General features: G+C 36.3%; 1 non-coding gene across 1 annotated transcript; it reads left to right on the top strand.

Annotated features, from left to right (window-relative positions):
* Positions 1-5014: 5014 nt before the first annotated feature.
* LOC140854212 (small nucleolar RNA R71) lies at positions 5015-5120 on the top strand. The gene has a single exon (XR_012137345.1). It is a non-coding gene; the product is annotated as a small nucleolar RNA R71 (small nucleolar RNA).
* Positions 5121-14268: the final 9148 nt, after the last annotated feature.

Genomic DNA, 14268 nt, shown 5'->3' with positions numbered 1-14268 from the left:
AAGACTACTCCTATCATCTACCGAGGTAAATAGATCCCATCTTGGTGTGACCTAGTTCCTACAATGAATATGCTACAGCCAACATATACCTCAGGGTTTCGAATAGCTAGGAGATCGAGTTATGGTGTAGTCAAACTATAACACACTCAAGGTGAACTGTCGATGTGCCTCAGGTCAAAGAACTAGACACACAACTGCAGCATCAAGCTAGTCATCGATGAGAAGGTAGACTTCCTTATGACTGCTCGAAGTGGTCATGCTCAGTACTCTCATTCTCAACGAATACCTATACTCTCACTTCGATATCTTCACACCGTAGACTCAAGACACATCTACCTTAAGGAAGTGATCGTACACCAACCTTCCGGATCGATCACCATCCTCGTGATGATCCTATGGTCAGGAGCTTTTTATGAGTTGGTTATGTAAATTCATGTCTTAAATTTTTAACTCTTAAAAATATGAATTAATATTCCTACTAACTCAAAGGATGTATTACAGACACAATGTACACAATGTAATAGAAGAATAACCCTTTTATTCATTTATAGTCAAAATTATAAATTTGCCCTTAGATCTGTATAGGAATGTGTCAGCCGATCTGGCATCTAGGGCACATATCTAACAGATCTGCATCCTGGACTCTGGAGATTCTTTTTCTCAGACTTGGAGAAGACCTTCAATAGTAAGAGGAGAAGATTTGATGGAGAATAGGTTGAGAAAAGTGGGTTTGAAAGAGGTTGGAAGGTGGTAGAAGGTTGCTGAAATTTTTAGGCTATAGTCTGTAGGATTGGAAAGAGAGAAAGATTTGGAGGACTTTTTGGAGGTTTTTGCATACAAAATTTTTATGATTTATAGATAACTAATGGAGTTTTGGGACAATAAAATTGAGAGAAAAAGGTTGTACCTATGGTAGGCTAAAAATCTAGGAAGATAGGATTGGTGTGAAGAAGGGCTGTGGCGTGGAACCTAAGGCTATGAGGATTTGAACATGGGGAAGGCTTATGGATGTGGAAAAAGATGATGGATCCTTAAAGCAGGCCTTGAGGTCTTATCTATAGAGTGGAGAGTGGTCTTTTAGGGTTTGGAGACGTGAGTTAAGAAAGAAAGGAGAGGTGGGAGCATGAATACGGACCCTTAGATCAAGCATCTTGCTTCTCCTCCTTGGATCAATAAGTCGTGTTCATACTTGATTTTATATATCTTCTAATCTGAGCCCTTGATTGGAGAGATTGCTTCTTAACCCTTGATCTTTAAGTCGTGTTCACACTGGAATGGGAGCTAGTCACCTAATTCACTCGAATCTGATCCAATTTGAGTCCAATTTAAATCATATGAACCCAAACTCCTAATTACCTACAAAATAGACTAAAGAACATCAAATTCTAATAAAAAAAGTAATTAAATAGAATTATATCTCTAGTGACTTAATTCAAGTGTTCATCACACCCCCCAACTTGAACTTTACTCATCCTCGAGTAAAATAAAAAAATTAACAATAGATACCGACTTGACTTTAAATTAAAAGTTAGGTTAGACATCCCTAAAGATAGCTGATATCCAATCAGACTATTGAAGAGGTATTTCATTGGATTACTAATTTGATCCAATTAGTAGTTAGATATTAGCCATAAAAATTACTGAAGATCTTTTCTCACCAACTCCTCACTTTATTCTTTAAATCCTCTAACTTGATGTGAGCTAAATTTATTATCTTCTTATAATTTAGTCTCTTTATTATCAACTATTTTTTTTTATTTTATTTTATTAAATATTTATATGTATAGTCAGTACAATGTCCTAACCTCTTAAGCTTTCTAATTGACTCTTGTAGCAAGCTTTAGGCTAATGACTCTCAAACCAGTTGACTTTAGGGTATTAGGTGTAGAACACCCTTCAAGCTTACTAACTCAAGTCAAAAAGGCTACGAGTTAAGACTAACTCTATAAGAGATTTTTTCACATTCTCACCTTTTGATGCAAACAACAACGCTTACTGAGGTGAAGGCACCCAATTGCTCAGTAAGAAATGCTGAAAAGCTATTTTATTAGAGTGGATTTTTTTTGCAAATAATAAAAAAAAAATTGCATGCCTCGACCTTTCCACCCAACCACATGAAGTAGATTCTTTATTGAGATAGGTAAGAAGAAGATTTTAGAATCACTCCATAATTTGGTCTGGTGTAACCCTACCATTCATTAGATTTTTTTAATAATTTATCACCCAGTATCTCTAAAATTATCTAAATCGTTAATCAATCATTGATTAGGATGCTTAATTAACTTCTAATCAAGATAAAGTTTGAGTACATAAAGCTAATTATTTTTTATCATACTTAAGGACTCACTCAAACTACTATTAGTTATTCTCCCCCCCCAACTTAATTTCTATTGTCCCCAATGAAAGAAAAGAAAAACTTAAAAAAAATGTAAAAGGAGGGATACCACCTGATTTGTTGTTGTTTGCAAGTTCTTTCATGTTTCCCATAGACCCTCGTCGGATGTTAATGTTGGGCTCTCCCTCCAACTTACCTAGTCATCCTTATTAGATTCCTATAGAATAAAAATTGGATAATAGAAAAATAAAATATTGGGTTGCCTCCCAACAAGTGCTAAGTTTAAAGTCTTCAGCCAAACTGTACAGAGTTTCAGCATGGTTCATAGATCGGCTCCACCCAATAGACGGGCTTAATCAATATAGTTTAGCTATGCTTACTGAGACATGATGGTACACATTGGCCATTTGTCCATGGAGGGTGATAAGAAGAAAGTATGAAAGTTGACTACTTCACTGAGACACACCATTTAGCTCCTTGCCACATTAGATTTTGGTCAGGCCATTTCACCACCTCACATTCATCGATGTCCCACATAATTGGGTTCAAACTTCTTGAAATTTCTTCATCTGCATCAGTTTTCCCATAAGCCTGTTGTATGTGGATAAAAGGATCAATGTTGCTTAATTCAATAATGGTCCATTCCATAACCCCTATATGGTCACCTAAAAACTGCACTTCCTGGTCAGAGTTAGATCAGATGCAATGAAATCTATTATTGTAGTGGTCCCTGGGAAGGTATCATTGGGTCCTAAAAGTGGCTCTATTTCTAATGCTAATGATAGGAAGGAAGCTAAGGGAGTGTTAGAGTGGTTAGATAGTATCCCATATTTCTCAATCCATAGTGGGGTGGCCAAAGAATAGGGCGTATTGATCAAATTGTTCACCTTATTAATGTATCCATCGATATCAAAAGCATCCACATTAAAATGGGCCAGACATTCTTGTGAAGGGTCTAAGTCGAGCAAGATAAAGGTTTTGTCCTCTACAATTTCCTCTAGCAAATTGATCTCATCATGGTCAAAAGTGGGTGGTCCCTATGCTATGTTAAAAATATTTAACCTCAGTTTCTTATTTTCGAAAGACACATACATAACCCTAGTCCTACAATTTATACAAACATTGGTAGTCACTAGGAAGGGTGTACCTAGGATGATAGGTATTTGGCTGGGGTTGCTATCTGATTCTATACCTAGCACCAAAGAATCCATAGGAAAATAAAATTCATCCACTTTCACTAACACATCTTCCAACATTCCATGGGGCATGTTAACTGATCGATCTGCTAATTGTTAGGTTACCATCATGGGCTTCAATTCTCCAAGTCTAAATAGATCATACACAGAGCTCGGGAGAAGGTTCACACTCGCATCTAAATCTAACAATGCTTTCTCAATGTGTAGGTTCCCTATGACACAAGAGATGATAGGGGTATCTGAATCTTTAAGTTTAGGAGGGGTAGCATGTTGGAAGACTGAACTGGCCTATTCAGTAAGGCAAATTTTTTTTAGGATTAGTGTTTTAGATTTTTTTTTTGTGTGCACAAATCTTTCAAGAACTTAGCATAGGCCAGGACCTATTCTATTGCATCAAGAAGAGGGATTTGAACTTGTTTAAATAGTTCTAACATTTCATCTAATTTACCCTTCTTGTTAAATGGAATAGGGGATTGTAATGCACTCAGGAATGGAGCTTTGGGTAATTGAGGTGATGCTAAAGATATTGGTTCGTCCCTTGCCCTAAGGTCCTCCTTCTCTTTGGTTGGTTTAGACTCAGTCAACTTTTCATTGGTTTTGGTCTTTTCAATTTCACCTTATTGTTCTATGACCTTACCATTCCTAAGGGTCATAATAGATTTGGCTTGTTCGGGAAAAGTCTCGTGGGTATTATAATTTTCAGCCCTATAGTGACCTCTAGGATTAGTCTCGAGTTGATTGGGCAATTTGCCTTCCTCCCTCCTATTCAAGGCTGTAGCTAGTTGTCCTGTCTAGGCTTCTAGCTTTGTAATTGACTATGTGTGGGAGTGCAAAATCTGTAGTTCTTATAGAATCTTTTCAAGAGCAGCATTTGAAGAAGATTGAGAGTTTTGTCCTTGTTGTGGGCATGGAATCGATTTATAAACTTTCTCATTGTAGTTGGGTCTGGGTACTGGGGGCCTTGCAGCAGGTTGTTGGGCCCAAGAAAAATAGGATGGTTTCTCCAACCCGGATTGTAGGTGTTGAAGAAAGGGTTGTATCTTTATCTGAAATTGTTCTAAGTTTGTGCTTTATTGACTTGTTCATATATAAACTCAAGAAATTGATGTGCAGTAGGACAATCATAAATAGAATGAGCTGGACTCGAACATTTGAACAAACCTCTATCGCAGGTGTGGATGAGGTACTGGTGGACAGTACATGTAGTATTCAATTCATCATTTGAGATAATTCATCCACTTGACTGTGGATGTCCATTGAGCTTTCTATTTCGTAAATCCCACCCTGTTTAGGCCCAAACATAGGAAGGTCTCTCCTGGCAGTAGACATGTCGTGTAATGAGTTTTCACTTAGGGTTTCAAATAGCTGCCAGGCTTCATGCTCATTATTCAGCATGAAGGTTCCACCATAGGATACATCAACCATTTGTTGATGCTTCTCTGACAAGCCATCATAGAAGCACGGGATCAGTTGCCATTTGGGTATAGCATGGTGGGGGCATTTCCTAATTAGTTCCTTTAATCTCTCCCAAGTCTTATGAAACATCTCCCTAGCCAATTGAGAAAAACTAGTTATGGCCTTTCTGATTTGATTAGTTTTTTCTATCAAAAAATATTTTGTAAGAAATTCTCTCTACAATTGATCCCAGGTTGGAAGTATGATTATGTCCAGGGAGTTCAGCTAATATTTGGCTTTGTCCTTTAATGAGAAAGGAATAATTTTAACCTGAGAGCATCATCAGAGAAATTTTAAATTCTAACTGTTGAACAAATTTTCAAGAATTCATCGAGATGTTTATATGGGTCCTCATTAGTAAGTCCACAAAATGATGGGAGCATTTGGATGGCACTTGACTTGATTTCATATTAAACTATCTCAACTAGAGGCACCTAAATGCAAGGAGAGTAGGTATATGTGGAAGGAGTAAAGTACTCCTTCAGCTATCTAGGTGGATCAGTCTCCTGATTTCGATCCATGTTCCTGGATCTGTTTGCTCTAAGGGTTCTTTTAATTTTAGGATCTAACGGTTGAATCTCGAGTTGCAATGAGCTACATCTGAGCATAAACCCTATAATTTATACCTTAGAGCAAACACAAGTAATTTTTTTTAATAAGATTTTTTTTTGGATTTTTAGGTATAAATAAAAGAAGAGGATGAAAGAAATTCTAAAGATAAGCACCTATTGAGTCCTAAATCTAAGAAGTAGATGTGAATAATTTAAGTTAGATTAGATATTTTTAGTTAGCAATCAAGTATGTCAATCAATCCTAGCTACAAATTATCTTAGATCTAGACAACTCCTAACTGCCAAGGTCACCTTCGAGCACTCTAAAAAACTAGTGACTTAACCGATCAAGTAAGTGTAAGGTTGGTGGGGGTCCTTCCATTGTTTTCTTTAAATACCAATTAGATTGGCTAGATAAATGAATAGAATCAATTAATAAACCATCTTCTTTCAGGATGTAATCCCTGAACTATTTTTTTAGACACCAATTAAACTGACTAACCCTAATCCAGTCCAACTCTTAGGGTTTCTTATTCTATTGAGCTCGAGAGTCCTTAAGGGCCAACATCTAATTGATTTTAGGTTAAAGACTTAGATTAATACAAATGTAGGATGGTAGTTTATGGGCCAAGGTAAGGTAATGAAATCCTCACCTTATGTTGATTAGGGTTTTACCCTTAAGATGTTCTATGAAATTATGTGATGCAACAAAAGAAAAGGTATCCAAATTTAGTGATTAATCAAGACTAAATTAAGTTGTTTCTCTTTTTAGGTTTTATGATTAAATATCTAATTTTTTAAATAGATTATGAGGTGTCAGTGTACAGATTTGGTTGATTTTGTAAAAATATAAGTTTGACTAAGTAAACTAGGTAAGTTAGAAAGCAAATAAAAGGTAGAAAGCAAATATAGCAAATATATATTTTTTTAATTTACTTTTGAATTTTTTTTGTAGAACAAAGAATAAAAGGCAAGCTAAAAAATAAAGTAATTAAAATAAGGACAAAAATAAGTAAAGCAATTAACTAAGAAAGCAATAAGTTAAAGAAAGTAGTAAGCAATTTTTTTTTCTAATTTTTTATTTTTTTTGTAGATTTTTATAATTCAACATGACTAAAATATGATCTTCGATAATGGTGCTAAAATTTGATCACTGTAGTGAGTCAGGTTTGTATCCATGGAGATCATGTTGTTACGTTTAAGTTATTTAAATCTTAAGTTAAAAAAAATAGCTATGTGATTAATTAAAAGACTATTAAGCATGAAAGCAAGTTAAGAAAATTTGATTTCAACAATGAGATGGAAGTTTGGATCAAATATGAGGATGGATTCTTAGGATTTCACCTATTCCTTGTTCGACAGCTGGTATCCTTCTTTCATATGCTTTTGCTTAGATATCTAAATAATAAAGATATAGCCTATCTTAGAGAGTACAGCTTGTATCTGTTGGATCATAGTTCATCTCTTAAAGTAATAGGCTAATCTAAATTATCTAGATGCAAAAAAGAGATCTTTACCTAAAGATAATCTATCTCAAGAGCATGAACTGTATCCATAGATCATAGCTCATCCTAAGGGTAATAGATTATTCTAGATTAAAAACTTATGCAAAGAAAATAAAGACACAAAAATATAAGCAAATAAAATCAATCTTCATTGCATATTAAAGAAGAATACATAAAATCTCACAATAAAACACACTGTCAAAATAAAATTGCAGAGATCTCTTGAGATGTTGTTGTCTAACCGACCATCGAGAGATTCTTCACCACGATCTGTATCCTAGACTCTAGAGATTCTTTTTCTCAAACTTGGAGAAGACCTTCAGCAGCAAGAGAAGAAGATTTGGTAGAGAATAGATTGAGGGAAGTGGGTTTGGAAGAGGTTCGAAGGTGGAAGAGGGTTGCTGAAATTTTTAGGCTATAGTCTTCAGGGCTGAAAAGAGAGAAAGATTTGGAGAACTTTTTGAAGGCTTTTGGATGTATAATTTTTATAATTTGTAGGAAACTTATGGAGGTTTGGGACTGCAAAATTTGAAAGAAAAAGATTGTACCTATGGTCAGCTAAAAATCTGGAAAGACAGGGTTGGTGTGAAGAAGGACTGTGGCGTGGAACTTAAGGCTATGGGGATTTGGACGTGGGGAAGGCTTATGGACATGGAGAAGGCTGATGGATCCTTAAAGGAGGCCTTGAGGTCTTATTTATAGGGTGGGGAGTGGTCTTTTAGGGTTTGAAGATGTGAGTTAAGAAAGAAAACAGAGGTGGGAGCATGAATAGGATCCTTAGATCAAGTATCTTGTTTCTCTTCCATTGATCAATAAGTCATGTTCACACTTAATTTCATATATCTTCTAATTTGGACTCTTGATTGGAGAGGTTGCTTCTTGACCCTTGATCTTTAAGTCATATTCATACTGGAATGGGAGATGGTTGCCTAATTCACTCGAATCTGATCCGATTTGAGTCCAATTTGAATCGTATGAACCCAAACTTTTAATTACCTGCAAAATAGACTAAAGAGTATTAAATTCTAATAAATAAAAAGTAATTAAATAGAATTATGTATCTTTAGTGACTTAATTTAAGTGTTCATCAGCATGCAACTTTAAATCTGTGGGAGAAAGAGAGAACACCTTTCTCTCTTGGCGTGAGAATGGAACGCCAACCCTTGGGCATGTGGAAGGTGGACACCCAAGTCCTTTGGGCATGGGGCATGAGGGAGAGTGGGAGGAGGCATGAGATACAGAGAGGGAGGGTGCAGGCTTTGGTTCTCCAGGTTAGGATTTTGAGATCTCATCTCAAGGGGTTTATGTAGAACCAAAAGGACTTCTAAAAAATTTCATACTATGATTCATTCAATGTCTTAATCCAGAAGGACTTGGTTCCCTGCCAAACTTGGCTTGCTTATTAGTTTGATGCTGCCCCTCCCTCTTTTCTCATGCACAAAATCCAATGGGGCATGCAGCCCGTCTCTCCTCTGCTTTTTTCATGCGCAAGACAAGGGTACACCAACTATTGGCACCCCTTGAACCTTATCCACATGGGGCGTGAGCCCCTTTATTTTATGCCCAAAAAATCCAATGAGGACCCAACTCTTGGCACCCCTCATGCTTGCTTTTAACTTTGTCCAATCCCTATCCAATAGGAATTTCAAGTCTCAAAAAAGATTTGATTTAACCATGTACTAACATGGTATTCCTAAAGCCAATAGGATTTCATAAATCCTAGTCCAGTTGGAACTACATGAGCCCAATTGTAGAATCCTAAATCAATTTTCTTTATGTGTGACCCTATAAATTTAATTCTACCTGATAGTGAGATATATTATGATCCCATCAATAATATCATTTAAACCCTTTTTAATGAATTAGAATACTTTCAATTTAGTCAATTAAAAATTATTGATCATCTAAATAATTTTCATTGGTCTCACTATCTGCCAGTGACATCTAGCAGTATATAGTAGTAATCCAGTAGAATTGAATAGATAAACTTCTAAGTATAGTTATCGTATAATTCGATTCTTCTATCATGAGTTTTGACAAGACGGAGATTATGGATAACTCGTCAAAGCCCTTATCTGTCATATGTATGATTCAATTGACTTGAGTTCATTTGTGAAATCCTATGAAAACTTCTTTCCATCATTCACACTACCATGCCCATGGTCTTTGAAACTCAATCTCATGATCTACATAAGATTTTCTTTTATCTATCAAGATCGATAGATTACATTTAGGTGTACATCCTATTCCTATAATGAACCTACTGCAGCCAACATACACCGCAAAGTTTTAGATAGCTAGAAAACTGAGTGATAGTGTAGTCAAACTATAGCAACCTTATTGTGAATAATCGAGGCACTGTAGGTCAAATAACTACTCACACCACTGTAGCATCGAGTAAATCACTGATAAGTAGGTAGATATCTAAGTGACTACTCATGTTGGCCACACTCGGTACTCTTGTTCTCTAGCAACCACCTGTACTCTTGCTTCAGTGTCTCCACACTATAGACTTGAGATTCATCTACCTTAAAGAAAAGCGATCCATGCACCAATCTGTCTAGATCAATCACCATCTCCGTGATGATCCACTGATTGAAAAGAATTTATGAATTAACTATTAATGACACATACCTCAAATTTCTAACCCTTGAGAATATGTCTCATTAATTCATTGGATGATTCATAGACACATTACATAACATAAATGGAAAGTCGATCCAATTTTGTTTTAGTAATAAGTCAAAATTACAAATTATGTCTTTAGAAAATTTTACATGTGTCAGCCTAATTGGCTTCTGGGATATACATCTAATAATCTTCTCCTTGCACTAAAGCCAATTGGTGACAAATCTAAATCCCTTCTTCTTAAGATGGACTTCGATCTTTTACTAGCTCAGCTGATTAGTCAGTGGGTCAGCGACATTATCCGTAGAGTCAACTCTCTATACCTTGATCATGGATAAGGTATAATCATCGCTTTATATACTTAGACTTCTGGTGAGACTCAGCACCTTAGCAAGGGATATGGCACCATTGTTGTCACAATAGAGTAGAATGAAATCTGATGGCATCACATCCAGCTCTACAAAAAACTTTTTGAACCAAAATACCTCCTTAGCAGCTTTTGATGCAGTGATGTACTAAGCTTTTAGAGTAAAGTCTGCTATAATAGGCTGCTTAAAATTTTTTTCAACTAATAGCACCACTGTTGCATCAGAAAATACTATCTGATGTCAACTTTTGATTATCAATATTAGACAAAGTATGAATTAGTATATCCTTGCACCTTTAACTCTCCTTCTCCAAAGATCAAGAACATATCCTTAGTCCTTCTTAAGTACTTAAGGATACTTTCACAGCTATCTAGTGCTCTTTACCTGGATTAGATTGATATCTACTTGTGACACTAACAGCAAGAGCTATATCAGGTTGTGTACATAGCATGGTATACATGAAGCTCCCTATAGCCGATGCATAAGGGAACTTGCTCATGTGTTCTATCTTTTCTGATGTATTGAAGCACATCTTTTTTGAGAGATGAATTCCATACGTGAAGGGCACAAGCCCCCTCTTGGAGTTTTTCATGTCAAATTTTTTTAGCACCTACTTAATGTACATTTTCTGTGAAAGGCCTAGCATCCCCTTAGATCTATCTCTATAGACCTTCATCCTCAAAATAAAGGATGCTTCCCTAAGGTCCTTTATAAAGAATTTCTTAGACAATCACAACTTGATTGAGATCAATAAGAAAATATCATTTTTAATCAAGAGGATATCATCCACGTACAGTACGAAAAAAGACACAACACTCCTATTGATCTTCTTGAACACACATGGTTCCTCCTCATTCTTGATGAAATCAAATAATTTAATTATATCATTAAAATGAGTGTTCCAACTTTGAGATGCTTGCTTAAGTCCATAAATGGATCTTTGCAGTTTGCAGATTTTGTGATCTCCATCACTAGAAGTGAAATCCAAAGACTACTCTATATAGATATCTTTCTTAAGTTATTCATTTAGGCAAGCAGTTTTTACATCCATCTATCATATCTCATAATCAAGATATGCTATGATCGCTATCGTAGGTGGTCAAAAATAAACCTAATTCACTACTATGTAGATAATGTAAATCAGAATCGTATCCACAAAAATCATGTTAGCTATGATTGAGTCGGTTAGTTTTAGATTAGATAGTAGTATGAATGCTAATTAAAAGACTACTTAGATTAATAAGAAAATAAGTAAATAAAAATAATTAATTAGAGGTTGGATACAAATATGAAAATAAATTCTCAGAATCTTAACTATTTTCTTGTTAGACAGCTGGTACTCTCTTAACATACCTTGGATTGGTATCTAATCAATAAAGATATAACCTATCTTAGAGAGTACGATCCATACCCTTGGATCATGGCCCATCCCTTAAAGTTATAGATTTGTCAAAATTATTTATATACACAAATCAATAAATATATGATCGATTCTCGAGCATAGTCTATCTCACTGAGCATGGGTCATATCCTTAGATCACGATCCATCTCTATGTAGTCATAGGCTATTCAAAGACTCGTATCATATATAAAATAAATAAAAGATATAAAACAAAAAAAAGAAAGTCAAGCCTTTATTGCATAATAAGAAAGAAATACAAAGAGATAGAGAAATAAAAATACTATCACTACAAGTAGTCCAGCAATTTTCGAAGATGTGACATCTAGCCGATCATTGGAAGATTCTTCACCATGATTTGCATCCTGGACTCTACAAATTTCTTTCTTGAAACTTGGAGAAGACCTTCAGCAGTACGAGGAAGAGATTTGATGAAAAATAGGCTGAGGAAATTGGATTTAGAAGAGGTTGGAATGTGGAAGAGGGTTGCTGAAATTTTTAGACTACAGTCTGTAGGGTTGGAAAGAGAGAAAGATTTGAAGGACCTTTTGGAGGCTTTTGGATGTGAGATTTTTATGGATCGTAGAAAACTGATGGAGGCTTGGGATGCCAAACTTTGAGAGAAAAAAGTTATACCTATAGCTAGCTAAAAATCTGGAAAAATAGAGTTGGCGTAAAGAAGGGCTGTGGTGTGAAACCTAAGGCTATGGGAAGGAGAGGAAGATGATCCCCACAAGGGGGCTGATGTCCCTTTGAAAGAGAAGGGGGGCATGTATTTATAGAGTGGAGGCTAAGATTTCAAGAGAATTTTAGACATTGGAGACTCTAGAGTTTCATGAGAAGAGAGGTGGGAGCATGAATAAGAACTTTTAGATCTTTAAATTGCTTCTCCTCCATTAATCAATAAGTCATGTTCACACTAGATCATTATGAAGAGTGATCTTTTAATCTGAGCCATTGAGATTTAAGTCATGTTCATATTTGGTTCCATTTATCTTCTAATATGGGTCCTTGATTGGAGAGGTTGCCTCTTGATGAAGGAAAAATCGCCTTTTTCCTTGTAGGATCTTCCAGATCTAATGAGATCTGGGGCGAAATATTTAAAAAAAAAATTATCTTACTTTATTTCAAATCTAAAGTCTATTAGATTTGATACTTATTATCTAATATTTAATTTAAAATTAAATCTAAAACTTGAGGATTAGAGGAATACCTCTAGGGTAACTAGATTACCCTGTAGATGATCGCAGCAATGCCCGAGGTTCTAAAATAGCCACGTAGTCGCCTGGCCTCTACCGATATCCACTCAAGTAAGATCTAGATCATCTTCTCCTCACAAATCTTTGCTCTAAAAATCAGATCTAAATCTGATCTGTAAGATCTTCAAAAGATATTCTGAAGCTGGAGCAGCAGCTTCTCGACAAATCCCTGCAGCCTTTTGATCAGGGAGCCACCACACCTTGGATAAGCACCAGATGGATTCCCAACCTCTTGGACATGAAGAGGGGAGAGAGAGGAGCAGAGGGAGCATGGAGAACTGGAGGGGTTTCACATTTTTGCTGGGTATTGAGCAGATTTCTTAAACCTTAGGCGCAAACAGGGTTTAAATAGACCTTGCTGCGCTATGCAGTGCCACATCATTCGACCAATCAGAAAATTCCAATTAATTTTAAAAAAGTTCTAATTGATGGAGTGATGTTATCTGATCATATCAGATAAGAACCCCACCAAACCCTCCTACTATTGGTGCCAACACTGGATAAACACAGTGAGATTGGTGCCCAACAGTTTGAGTCGATCAAGGCATAGAGTCCTCATCTCATGGCACTCTATCCTTATCCACTTGGGGCGCACGCCATATCTGATTATGGCACCCACTTTGAGGGTAAAATTAGTAGGTGGACACTCCACAAAAACTCTCCAATGACCTCTTGCCAAGTGGCCTTCAGTCCAAGGTCCATGGGTCAACGTTTGACCGATGTCCTAAAAAGGAAATGGCAGGTGACAGGAATTAGCAGGTGTTGTCTTAAATTCATCTCATGAATTAAGATAAGATTTTTCTGAGCTGGACTAGTTCCAGTCAAACTGAGAAAAACTTTCTCAAGATTTTTTGGGTGAGTCAAATCACATTTGGCTCAGTCGAGATAGAAAAGATTACACGAGGAGAAAGTTAGGCTCAATCGTGTGCAAGCACGATTTCCTTGAACCTAATTGGATCTAATCCAAATCAATCGAACTGGACTAGCTCAATTGATGACATCCAGTCCCTAACTCTTGTTTGTGTGACCCAGTTAGGTTCATTTTCGTATGGTAATGAGATATATCGTGATCTCATCATCGACATCATCGAAACTCCTTTCGATGAACCAGAACTCTTCTGATTCAAAAAATTTAGAATGATCGATCATCAATATCATTCTAATTGCTCCCAAAATCTACCAGTGATATCTAGTAGTATATGGTGGCAATCCATCAGAAATAAAGACGAACCTCTCGGTGCAGCTACCTGTGTGATTGAGTTCCTCTATCATGAGTCCTGACTGAATTAGGGTTAAGGTAAACTCGTCAAATCCAACATCAGTCATATGAATCAATCGATCGATCTGAGTTCAATGTGAAACCTCAATGAAAAACTTTTTTTCATTATTTCACTCTACCATGGCCATAGACTTAAGGACTCGATCTTTCGATCATCATAGGACTACTCCTCTGATCTACCGAGGTTGATAGATCCCATCTTGGTGCAATCTGGTTCCTATAATGAATATGCTACAGCCAACATACACCTCAGAGTTTCGAATGGCTAGAAGATCGAGTTATGGTGTAGTCAA

This window comes from Elaeis guineensis, chromosome 15 (assembly GCF_000442705.2).
Source record: "Elaeis guineensis isolate ETL-2024a chromosome 15, EG11, whole genome shotgun sequence".
NCBI lineage: Eukaryota > Viridiplantae > Streptophyta > Magnoliopsida > Arecales > Arecaceae > Elaeis > Elaeis guineensis.
This window is presented reverse-complemented; position numbering and strand designations above follow the sequence as displayed.